The sequence below is a fragment of the Podarcis bocagei genome (genome assembly GCF_964188305.1).
Source record: "Podarcis bocagei genome assembly, chromosome: 17".
Taxonomy (NCBI): Eukaryota; Metazoa; Chordata; class Lepidosauria; order Squamata; family Lacertidae; genus Podarcis; species Podarcis bocagei.
In genome coordinates this window covers 1,478,087-1,491,225 of record NC_138143.1, presented here as the reverse complement: position 1 = coordinate 1,491,225, position 13,139 = coordinate 1,478,087, and the positions used below count along the sequence as shown (strand labels likewise).

The 13,139-nt window shown below is 45.3% G+C and overlaps 1 pseudogene across 2 annotated transcripts in view; it reads left to right on the top strand.

The window, feature by feature from the left end:
• The window catches only part of LOC308577295 (leucine-rich repeat neuronal protein 1 pseudogene), a 57,058-nt pseudogene that overhangs the window by 33,240 nt on the left and 10,679 nt on the right, over positions 1-13,139 (top strand). Inside the window, exon 1 of one of the 2 annotated variants that reach the window (XR_014013446.1) lies at positions 12,110-12,172. The exons of the other annotated variant lie outside the window; for it this stretch is intronic. The product of XR_014013446.1 is annotated as a leucine-rich repeat neuronal protein 1 pseudogene (transcript). Of the gene's footprint in view, positions 1-12,109; positions 12,173-13,139 lie in introns of those variants that run through there. 2 annotated transcript variants of the gene reach the window in all.

The window sequence follows — 13,139 nt, the reverse complement described above, 5'->3', positions numbered from 1 at the left end:
CTTTAGTGCAGAGATGAGCAATGTTGTTGTACTCTAACTCCCATCGGCCCCGGCAAGCATGACCAATGGTCAGGAATGGTGGAAGCTGTAGTCTAGAAGCCTCTGGAGGGACCCACCAGTTCCTCATCCCTGATCAAGTGCGCGCTCTCTCTCTCTCTCTCTCTCTCTCTCTCTCTCTCTCTCTCTTTCTCTCTATTTTTCTTTCTTTCTCTTTCTTAAGAGTTGTGGCTTAGATATGTGCAACGAGGCAACAGGTGGGTGAACCCATATATCTTGGTGCACTTTCACTGTTATGTTTCTGGTCAGGATCATTTTAGGTGTATGGAGTTTTTTTAAAAAAAACAACCCTGATATTTTAATTCGTATTTTTCAGCTATATAGTTTTTGAAAAGCTAAGTATTCATGGCTAAATATGTTATAGTGCAGTTTTGAATTTATTTATTTTTGGCCAAAAATATTGCCTTATTTATTGGTGTAATTTTTGAATCGTATTTGCTTTTTAAAAGTTTTCCTTCTGGTTTTTAACAATACCAAAGTAAAACATACCAGCAGTTGTCTTTTGAAGCTCTTTAGTGCCAACTTGAAAAATCATTTAAAATTTCAGCAAAACTGAAAAAAAAAATTGAATGCTAGGTGAACTTTCCCTTATCTTCATGTCAGTTGCAATTCTGCATGTAGCACACAGCACTGATTGTGTACCTCTGGAAACCATCAGCCTAGGCACACATTCAAAATCACTTCAATCTGATTAGTCCTCAGACTCACCAGCCTTTGACTTTTCCAGATCGAAGACTGACTTTTAAGTCAAACTTGCAATGTATGACCCACTTTAATTTCTGTAAGATCTTCCTCTGTCTGTCTGTCTGTCTATCTGTCTCCTCTCTCTTTTCTCTCCCGAAGATTGCCATGGCAGTTCTTGTGTGAACCACTTTAAATCGAGCCTCAGTCCAGTTCTGGATCACATTCTACTCAGGGAAAGATGGATAAGTCTAGATCCAGTCCATTTCCAGTACTTCACATTGATAAATCTTCATCCCCTTTTTATATCAATCTTCTCTTTTAAAGAAATATGCTCCCCAAAACTGTATTTAAATGTATGCTTTCTCACAAAATACACATTACTAAATGTATTTTATCTTAAAACATAGACTTATATATGCTTTTAAAAAAACTTTTATTTGCTTTTTGAGCCAAGAACTACATCACAAAATTTGGAGAAGAGCAGTGTCTGAAATATATCTTCATACTGATCACACATTAGTCCAGGAGATGTGGATCAGATCAGTCTGCAAATTGGCAGAAGTCAAAATTCCTCCAGACTTTGTCATTCTACCTGTTAAACACCAGTGGCCATATTCACAAGCAGTGTAGTTAAACAGAGGTGTCAAAGGGATGTCAAACTCAAAAAGTGGTTTGAGTGCCCAAATTCATCATTCATGAGATGCCATTACAGTGGTACCTCGAGATGTGAACAGGATCCGTTCCGGAGCCCTGTTTGCATCCAAAAGCAAACGTAACTAACGACGGCACGTCTGCGCATGCGCGTGTTGCTTTTCGCCGCTTCTGCGCATGCGCGTGACGTCATTTTGAGCGTCTGCGCATGCACGAGCGGCAAAACCCAGAAGTAACGCGCTCCGTTACTTCTGGGTTGCCGCAAAGCGCAACTTGAACACGCTCAACATGAAGCATATTCAACCTGAGGTATGACTGTTCTACAAAAATGTCACTTTTTGTGATTGCAAAGCCAAATTATTAAGTCTACCTCAACCTGATACAGCGGTACCTCAGTTTAAGAACAGTCCAGTTTAAGAACGAGTCAGTTTACAAACTCCGCAAAATTGGAAATAGTGTCCCGGTTTGCGAACTTTACCTCAGTCTAAGAACGGAAGCTGAATGGTGGAAAGGCACCGGCAGCGGGAGGCCTCATTAGGGAAAGCATGCCTCGGTTTAAGAACAGTTTTGGTTTAAGAACGGACTTCAGGAATGAATTAAGTTCGTAAACCGAGGTACCACTGTACAAAAAATGCAGGGCATGGGGGAGGGATGTTAGTTGTTTCTGCAGCTGAGGCAACTTGCCTGTTCTCAAAGCACTTGAATGTGAAATAAAGAATATGTTATGTGTACACACATTTGACCATGCCGAGTGCTGGGCACATGCAATGTGGCTTGCAAGGAGTCAGACTATTAGGCCACGTAGCCCAGAACTAGTTGCCCCAAGAGCATTCCACCAACTAAAAGTCATCTTTAAAGCAGCATGCAAGCCCATCACACAAACACACACAATATCCATGAGAGCAGAAGGACCAAACAGTCGTAGGACAGGAAGCCCACAACAATGTTCCAGGAATCACGTGTATAGTCAAAACTCATTGGGTTAAATGGCAGGCAGGAATGCCAAATGCATTTTCCTGGAACTCCACTTCCTTTCATCATCATTATTATTATTATTATTATTATTATTATTATTATTATTATTATTATTATTATTATTATTTGCTACATGTGTTAAGCTGAATGTGCACAAGTTAAATGCGTAAGTTGTGAGCTGTAACTGGCAAGAGTCAGTTCCTGTGGTTTACTAAGGGGCTTTTGGCTTCCATGAAGATGGCTCTGTGCAATGTGTGTGGAACGCACATTTGCAACCCTGAAAGAGCTTTGTGTGGATCTCCCTACCCTGTGACTCAGGGGCAGCCAACAGGGTCCCATCCAGATATTTGTGCTGGACTACAGCTCCCATCATCTCTGTTCCTTTGGCCATGCTGCCTGAGGCTGATGGGAGTTGTGGTTCATCTGGGGGGCAGCCCATTAGCAGCCTGCGTAGAGTCCCAAGGGGGAGTACTTCTGGCCATGGAATGCCAGAGCAGAACTCATGGGAATCTCAACATTGCACAGCACTACACTTTCCCTAAATAGATCTCCCTTAAAAAAATTAAAAACCTTTTTTTAAAAAGCTGCTCTTCTTTAGTGACCAGCCACAAAGCAATGTTCTCCAGCAAAGCTGGCAGCTCTGAACAAGAGAGCCGGGGACAAGAAGGGATGTGAGGTCAGGATTAAGAGCATCAGTGGCAGAGGGGGAAACATGCCTTCATCACAGGCCTTGTCAGCGACAGCAAGCAGCCATCCTGAACAGATGTACTGCCCCGCTCTGCACCTTGCCACTGCCACAATTCGAACAAGGGAAGCACCCAGGTGAGGACACAGGGCCAGGATCTGTGTGTCATGCCTGTTCTGAGTCGCTGACAACTTCCATCCGCTGTTTTCCAGTGCTTCTCACCCTTAATGCAAGTCCTCTTAAAGTCACAGTCCTAGTCACAAATTCTACTCTCCACCTCCCCCCGCCCCATCCGCCACTTCTCTCTCTCTCCTCTCTCTCTCTTTGACACATCTCTATTTTTAGCTTCCCCTTCACGGCAGCATTTGGCTGCTGTTGCTGCTCTCGGCCCTCGTGCAAATGAGCTCACGCTCTGCCTCACATGCCTCAATCGCAGTACCTTCCAGGCCTGGCGCCAGTTCTGCGGCTGCAGGGGAGAGGGGGGCAGGAGGGGCAGGGAATGAGGAGTCTCAAAAAAACCCCAGCTTCTGCTGGCCCTCTGCTTAGTGGTACACCTTGTGGAAGGCACCTATGTGGTACAGTGGCTTGGTCATTGGGCTAGGACTGAGGAGACTTTGGGGGCCTCGAAGCCGGATGGCTGGACTTGGACCAGGCACTGGAGTCCGCTATTGAGCAAAAGGCTAAAATTGGCTCTGCAATGCCATACCCTCCTAGCATTTCCCCAATGAAAATACTATTAAAGTGTTGTTGTTGTTGTTGCTGCTGCTGCTGCTGCTGTTGTTGTTGCTGTTGTTGTTGTTGTTGTCGTCATCATGCCCCCACCCTTCTGATTGGGTTTCCCCAGCCACTCTGAGCGGCTTCCAGCATATATGAAACCATAACAAAACATTAAGCATTAAAAAGCTTCCTAGCCAGGGCTGCTTTCAAATGTCTTCTAAAAGTTGTCCAGTTACTCCTCTCCTTAACTCAGGGGTCGCGTAACTCCATACCCTCCAACATGTCTCTGATGAAAATAGGAATGTCCTAAGGAAAGTGGGACATTCCAAGATCAAATCAGGAACCAGGATGGCTTCTGTAAATCTGGGACTGTCTCTGGGAAATAAAGGAGGGTCTGCAATGTTTCTGAATGCCAGATGCTGGGAACCTCAGGAGAGAGGAGAGGGCTCTTGGGCCGGGGTCTTGCTTGGGGGTTTCCCTGTAAGCATCTGGGAGGACACTGGGAGGACAGCTGCTGGACTAGAAGAAAGGTGCTTGCAGAAAGATTACGGTACATGGTGGCTGGACAGTGTGTGGTATTAATTGAGCAGTAGTTCTGATTCATGACCATGAGCATTCATCTTGCAATCCTAAGAGGGAGAGAGAAGCCTGAGACTGGCCAGAGGCACCTAACTCTGCTCAGTCCTTGCCCCATCTTCCTATTGTCCAGTCATCCAAGGGGAATATGGGCAGGGGACAGCATTGCTGTGCCCTTCAGAGCAGACAACAAGCAGAAGCTGATTGTGGGTGGGGAGATTCAAGGGACTGCATGCAGGCTGCAATATCCCTCAGGCAGAATCCATCGCTTTGGTTGCTCCTGTACCACCTTCAAGGATTGCAAAGGAGAGTGAATATAAACAGGCATCTCCTATCCTAGTGGTGCCAAGATGGGGAAAAATCACACTCGATGGCCCTTGTGGTCTCTTCCAACTCTATGATTCTATGATTCTATGATTCTAAGTTCTCTCTTCTATGCAACCCTCAAGACAGAGGTGGCTAACTTGTGGCACTCAGCTCCCCTCCCAGCAGAGCCAGGAGCCAGGACTGATGGGAGCTGTAGTCTGAGGAAGGGCACCAGACGGAACTTAGATGGACAAAAGCTCTCTCATGGGGTCTGAATTTGGCAATCCATCATCCTTCCTGCTGGGATATGATTTACTGCTCCCATCATCCTAAACCTATGCCTCTACTTTGCTCTCTCCTCCTGCCCTCCACAAATCCTGCCCTGCTCCTCACATATCGCACCAAGTGCCCTGATCCACACAGTCATGTTTTCTCATCTTCTGTCCCCCGACTCCCTCCCCCCGTGCCCCCGCCCAGAGATCTGCAAGGCTTGTCAGGCTCCAGCTGTTCCACACAGTGGTTTATCTAGGTCACCAATTACCCAACAGGCCCTCTTGCTGCCAGCACCACTGTCTAGAAAATCCCATCCTGCACAGATGGGACAGATCAACAGCACCCAGGGTTCAGGAGCCGGTCACTGATTTTTGCTCCCAGGGATGAGGAGGGGAAGCTTGGGAGAATCACCCCTCTCAAGCCCCCAAAGCAGGAACAGAAGCGCCAGCATCTACACCAGCTGTTTTCCTTGGGATTAGTCCCAGAACAACCCAAGAAAAGCTGGTATAATCTGCATCTCATCTGCTGTATTGGCACTGATCAGGGTACCAAACCAGGTTTATTTCATGGCCATAACTGCTTCCTCATAGATGTATTATGCTCACCTATGACATTTTTCATCTCCAGAGACCTCCCAGGGAAAATGGTTCTGCCCTCAAATTTGCCACTTATAATGACATGATGGTTGGGAACTTACAAACAGTTCCATTCCTGGAGAAGTGCTCCAGCCAGATGGGCGGGGTAGAAATAAATTATTATTATTATTATTATTATTATTATTATTATTATTATTATTATTATTATTATTATTAACCTACAAGTAAATTTGCTCACAAACAAGCACACTAATCAGCCATTTCAAGCAATGTGCTGGTGTACCTACCCATGCACAGATCGCCCCTCAAATTAAGCATTTGAGGCTGCCACTGCAGACTGTAGAATCATAGAATCATAGAATCATAGAATCATAGAATCATAGAGTTGGAAGAGACCACAAGGGCCATCGAGTCCAACCCCCCTGCCAAGCAGGAAACACCATCAGAGCACTCCTGACATATGGTTGTCAAGCCTCTGCTTAAAGACCTCCAAAGTAGGAGATTCCACCACACTCCTTGGCAGCAAATTCCACTGCCGAACAGCTCTTACTGTCAGGAAGTTCTTCCTAATGTTTAGGTGGAATCTTCTTTCTTGTAGTTTGGATCCATTGCTCCGTGTCCGCTTCTCTGGAGCAGCAGAAAACAACCTTTCTCCCTCCTCTATGTGACATCCTTTTATATATTTGAACATGGCTATCATATCACCCCTTAACCTCCTCTTCTCCAGGCTAAACATGCCCAGCTCCCTTAGCCATTCCTCATAAGGCATCGTTTCCAGGCCTTTGACCATTTTGGTTGCCCTCCTCTGGACACGTTCCAGTTTGTCAGTGTCCTTCTTGAACTGTGGTGCCCAGTACTGGACACAGTACTCCAGGTGAGGTCTGACCAGAGCAGAATACAGTGGCACTATTACTTCCCTTGATCTAGATGCTATACTCCTATTGATGCAGCCCAGAATTGCATTGGCTTTTTTAGCTGCCGCGTCACACTGTTGGCTCATGTCAAGTTTGTGGTCAACCAAGACTCCTAGATCCTTTTCACATGTACTGCTCTCAAGCCAAGTGTCACCCATCTTGTATTTGTGCCTCTCATTTTTTTTGCCCAAGTGCAATACTTTACATTTCTCCCTGTTAAAGTTCATCTTGTTTGTTTTGGCCCAGTTCTCTAATCTGTCAAGGTCGTTTTGAAGTGTGATCCTGTCCTCTGGAGTGTTAGCCACCCCTCCCAGTTTGGTGTCATCTGCAAATTTGATCAGGATGCCCTTGAGTCCATCATCCAAGTCGTTGATAAAGATGTTGAATAAGACCGGGTCCTAGACAGAACCCTGTGGCACCCCACTAGTCACTCTTCTCCAGGATGAAGAGGAACCATTGATGAGCACCCTTTGGGTTCGGTCAGTCAGCCAGTTACAAATCCACTGAGTGGTAGCAGAGTCAAGACCGCATTTTACCAGCTTCTTTACAAGAATATCATGGGGCACCTTGTCAAATGCCTTGCTGAAATCAAGGTAGGCTACATCCACTGCGTTCCCTTCATCTACCAGGCTTGTAATTCTGTCAAAAAACGAGATCAGGTTAGTCTGACATGACTTATTTTTCAGAAATCCATGCTGACTATTGGTGATCACAGCATTCCTTTCTAGGTGCTCACAGACTGTTTGCTTAATGATCTGCTCCAGAATCTTCCCTGGTATTGATGTCAGACTGACTGGGCGGTAATTATTTGGGTCCTCTCTTTTCCCTTTTTTGAAAATAGGGACAACATTTGCCCTCCTCCAGTCTGCCGGGACTTCGCCTGTTCTCCAGGAATTCTCAAAGATGACTGCCAGTGGTTCTGAGATCACATCTGCCAGTTCTTTTAATACTCTTGGATGCAGTTCATCTGGCCCTGGAGACTTGAATACATCTAAACTAGCCAAGTATTCTTGTACTATCTCCTTAGTTATTCTGGGCTGTGTTTCCTTTGCTGAATCATTTGCTCCAAATTCTTCAGGTCGGGCATTGTTTTCTTTATTGGAGAAGACTGAGGCAAAGAAGGCATTGAGGAGTTCAGCCCTTTCTGTGTCCCCTGTTTGCATTTCACCATCTTCTCCTCTGAGTGACCCCACTGTTTCTTTGTTCTTCCTTTTGCTATGAATATACCCATAAAAGCCTTTTTTGTTGCTTTTAACCTCTCTAGCAAGCCTGAGTTCATTCTGTGCTTAAGCTTTTCTGACTTTGTGTCTACACGTGCTGGCTATTTGTTTGAATTCCTCTTTGGTGGTTTCCCCCCTTTTCCATTTTTTGTACACATCCTTTTTTAATCTTAACTCAGTTAAGAGTTCTTTAGATAGCCACCCTGGCTTCTTTAGGCACCTTCCATGTTTCCGTCTCATTGGTATTGCCTGTTGTTGTGCTTTTACTATCTCCCTCTTAACAAACTCCCAGCCATCATGAACTCCCTTTCCTTTTAGTATTACTGTCCATGGGATCTCACCCAGCACTTCCCTAAGTTTTATGAAGTCGGCTTTCTTAAAGTCAAGAAATTGAGTCCTAGTATGCATGGCTGCTCCTTTCCGCTGTATAGTAAACTTCAGAAGAGCATGATCACTCGCACCTAATGATCCTTCCACTTCTACCCCACTAACCAGGTCATCAACATTGGTTAGGACCAGATCTAAAATGGCTGTTCCTCTTGTTGCTTCTCCCACTTTCTGGACAATGAAGTTGTCTGCAAGGCCAGTGAGGAATCTGTTTGACATTATGCTCTTGGCTGAGTTTGACATCCAACAAATATCCGGGTAATTGAAGTCCCCCATTACTACTATCTCCCTTCCTTTTGCATGCTTGGCCATCTGTTCCAGGACGGCATCATCTATGTCCTCCGTTTGGCTTGGGGATCTATAGTAAACTCTCACAATGAGGTCTCTGTTATTCTTCTCTCCCTTAATTTTGACCCAAATGCTCTCACTTTGGCTTTGAGGTTCTAAGTCTTGGATCTCTTCACAGGTATACACATCCCTGACATATAACGCCACTCCTCCTCCTTTCTTGTCTGGTCTGTTTCTCTGAAATAGATTGTATTCCCCATTAATACATTCCAATCGTGGGACTTATCCCACCAGGTTTCAGTGATGCCTATTATGTCATATTTAGTTTGCTGTACCAAGAGCTCAAGCTCATCTTGTTTATTTCCCATGCTTTGCGCATTAGTGTACAGACATTGAAGTCCATTAATCATTCCCCCGTGTCTCTTATTTAAGGATTTTTTCCTCCCACCACTAGGTCCACGTGCTGTTTGCTCCATTTGGTCTATGACATTTGGATGATCTTCTTCATCAATTGATAGACTCCTACCTTCAGGAGCACTGTCTCCCTCCCCCACATTAGTCAGTTTAAAGCCCTCCTGATGAGGTTTCTGAGATTTTTGGCAAAAACATTTCTCCCAACCGTTGTGAGGTGCAGCCCATCGCTTGCCAGAAGTCCATCTTCAAGAAACTGCAGTCCGTGATCTAAGAATCCAAACCGTTCCTGTTTACACCATTTGCGAAGCCAGCTGTTCACTTCCACTATTTTTCCCTCTCTCCCTGGGCCACGTCGTTCAACTGGGAGGACAGATGAGATGACAATTTGTGCATTTAATTGCTTCAATTTCCTGCCCAGAGCCTCGTAGTCTCTTTTGATCTTCTGGAGGCTATTGCTTGCAGTGTCACTGGTTCCCACATGAACCAAGATGATCTTCTGTAGGTGAGAGACATTCCAGGTATATTTCATTTGCTCGTTTGTTTAAGCTGCAAGCATTTCTGCTGCACTCTTCAATCTTAAAAGAGATCCCAGAGCAGGCAAACAAGAAAAAAAAACCAGCAACAAATGATCACACTAAAACTATGATACATTTCAAAACATCTAAAAGGCTTACAAATAAAATTCCCTGGACAACAGAATAAGATTTTTACAGAAGCCATTTCACACCAAAAAAATTGGACGAACTCTTCCTAGCTGGCACTACTTTAAAACTTTTTACACCCACTGACTCAGTAAGACAGGATTTACTATCTATCGCTACTCCTGTCTCTGAGAGATGAGAGATTCCAGGGCTTCCAGGAGCTTCCCTAGAGTTTGTGTTTCTTTTGGAACAAGGAACAGCGGAGACTGTGGTGTCTTTAGGATATATGGTTTATTTACACATATATCCAATCTGAGCCTACGATGGAGGGGGGTTTACAGCATTAAACCCCCCAAAAGGGTCTTGCTTCTTCCAGAGCTGCAGCCTTGGCTTCAAACAGAAATCAGGCATAGCTCTGTCTCCCAGCTGCCCAGTCGGCAGCCTGCTAGTTTCTACTTCAAACACACCTGAGCTCCCAGCTCTGGCCTTTGATTCTCTAACTACCAGCAAGTTGAGGGAGGGAGGTCCAATCATCTGTCACAGAGCCATTTCCTTTGTTACCTTAATGGCCCATACTTAGAGGGCTCTTACCAAGAGACTTGTCTGGCTGTTTCAGCAATTTAAATTAGATTTTAACACTTGCTATATCCAGGAATTAGAAGAGTCTCTGCATACAGCCTATCCCACCCCCACCAACTCATAACACTGTGTTAATTTCTGAGCCTGACTCAGGCATAAGAGGTGATACTGTTCATCTTGCTAGCTAGGAACCTTTTGGATATCCCAGAGGCTGCATCTTTCCCTCTTTCTCCGCCTTTTCCTTATCCCTTCTACAGTACTTTCTGCTTCTGAAGAGCTCTCCATCCATTTCCATCAACTCTGATGGACCCCTGTTTCACAAAATAAGGACCTGGCATTAAACTTCCTTTCTGAAGCCCATCAGCTGACCACACCAGTCTCTGACCTTCCACTTCAAAGTCCAATCAGGTCCCTGTTCCTTGAGAAGACTTGCTCCTTTTCTTCCTCCAATTAAGGACTGGTTCTTTGGATACAATCTAGGGCCCTTTGTTAATCTGCTATTTATGCAAACAAATCAGAAGCACCCAACCCAAAAGAATCCTGGCAGCTGTAGTTTACACCCCTTGCAGAACTACAGTTCCCAGCACCCTTAACAAACCACAGTTCCCATAATTCTTTGGGAGGAGAGAATGTGCTTTAAATGTATGGCATGTACTTGGCCTGGATTCTGGTACCTTCTAAGGGTAGTAAAGCAGAGGACATTTCAGTAGGTGCAGCTTGTTATGGGTGGGGGAGAGAGAGAGAGAGAGAGAGAGAGAGAGAGAGAGAGAGAAGCTGCACTTGCTAAAATTCCATCTTATTAGAGACCCCCTTCCTTTTTTTGCATCTGGTCATCCAGCTTATAGAGACAAGAATTTACCTGCTTTGGGCCAGATCAAATTCCTCTTAAATGGAAGAGACAACCATGTAAGTAGGAGTGTGACTTTGTTTTCAAGCAGCAAAAGCTCTTAAGGATTTTCATAAGTATGAATGTGATTGATTGCAGCAGTGACAATGTGCTTCACAAATGCTCTTGGGGTGTATAAACACATAATTCATCTCATATTTGATCTCTGATTGATGTATTGAGTTACAGATACATTTCTACAGATACATTCCTTGCACACTTTTGACTTTGGCATTCATTACTTTTTAGCCTATGGCCAAGACAAATAAAAAAAAGAGAAGGGGATGGGGAATGTGCTTGGAGCAGACACAGCTGAACTGCAGCAAACCAGGAGTTGCCGCCAGCGACACACCGCAGAAAAGTTGGTTTGAAATTCAGATCGCTTTCCCAACAAAGGGCACATAACACACACCAAAAGAGGAATTCTCCCAGATAGACCTCTTAGCAGGGAAGTCAGATTTAACCTTTTAAGAGTGGTGGAGGAGAGGACCAGAAATGTTGCAGCCCTGGACATGCTCCCTTTGAACTGCAACGGATGAGAGTTGGTTGCACCATGAGAGCGCCATGGAAGCCCCTCCCTCTGCTGCTGACCTCTCTCCATCTTTTCCCAACTGACACCAACTTGGACCTTCTCATGGCTGGGACATTGCAATGCCTTAGCCAACGGCTTGTATAGTCTGTGTTTTCACCAGGTCTTGCCCTTTTGTGACCATTTTTGCAAAACTGCCGTGTGCACAGATGTTGTTGTTAGCTCCTAAAATTCCATTTACTTAGAAAACCTGAGTTAAGAAATAGAATATAGACTTTGGGGCTCAGAATGGGATCTTGTGTAGAGAGCAGCAGGAAGTTCTTTACGGATATTTGCACACATTTTCTTACTCTGATTTATTCTGTTCTAAAATAGTGATGATCGGAGAAGAGTTGAGAAATAGTTATGTGAAAAAGTCGGGGTGGGGCAAGAGACAGGGAAGGGGAGAGCTGCAAGGAGCAGCACAGGGCATGGGCTGCTTACGTCCTAACCACAGCTAAATTCCTACTAGTGATTTTCAGACCAGATGTTGCTCACATTGTCCACTACAGTACTGAGAACTAGAAACGTACTCTTAAAAAGAGACAGAGAGTGTGTTCACATTACTCCTTTAGAGCATAGTGAAGTTGTTGCGGTGGGTTTTTTTTGTTTTTTTGTCATTTCACTGCTCTCCCCACACCCAGCTGTTCACATTCTTGTGCTTCATTTTCTTCTATCTGTGTGCACTCCAAGGGGCACTGGCTGCCTTTACTCTGTGAAGAGGGGTTCACACCTGGTCTAGAGATAAGCTAAAGGTAAAGGGACCCCTGACCATTAGGTCCAACCGTGACCGACTCTGGGGTTGCGGCGCTCATCTTGCTTTAGTGGCCGAGGGCGCTTCCGGGTCATCTGGCCAGCATGACTAAGCCGCTTCTGGTGAACCACAACAGTGCACGGAAATGCCGTTTACCTTCCCGCCAGAGCGGTACCTATTTATCTACCTGCACTTTGACGTGCTTTCGAGCTGCTAGGTTGGCAGGAGCAGGGACAGAGCAAGGGGAGCTCACCCTGTTGCAGGGATTCGAACCGCCGACCTTCTGATCAGCAAGTCCTAGGCTCTGTGGTTTAACCCACAGCGCCATCTGCGTCCCTCGAGATGATGAGCTAGGAATGGCTTAATGTCTCCAGAAGCACATGGGGGCAGCATTCCATGGAGCAAGCTGAAAAGCTGGCGTGGACAGAAGGCTTGCCCTGGTGCTACCTTGAATTCCTCCACCAGCACTGGAAACACAGGGAGTTCACAGTCAACAGGAAGCAGAATACAGCCAGAGACAGGAGGCAAGATTTGAACTCAGAATACATGCCTGCTCTGAGAAACCCCACTTTCATATCTGTCTAACCCAGTGTTTCCCACAGTGGGCAATACCACCCCCTGGGGGGGGGGCACTGGAATGACCCAGGAGTGGTAGTAGCCTTGGGTGCAAATGGAGGACATTGAATAAGGGGGCAGTGGAAGCATACAGTAAGAAGAGAGGAGAAGAAAATTTTGAAAAACAGTTTGTAAAAACAGTTTCATCTGTTGTGTAATGACACTTACTGACAAGTCAGGCACCATTGCAGGACAGCAACAGTACCTCCCCTGGATCTGGCAGTCAGGCTAGAGACAAGGGCTTCTCCCTTTCCAGCTTCACCCAGGCCTGGAAAGTGGGAAGTGTTGCAGAGCATAGGTAGCAATATAAACACATAAAAGATCACAAATTTGTCACTGCATCTTTCTGTTTG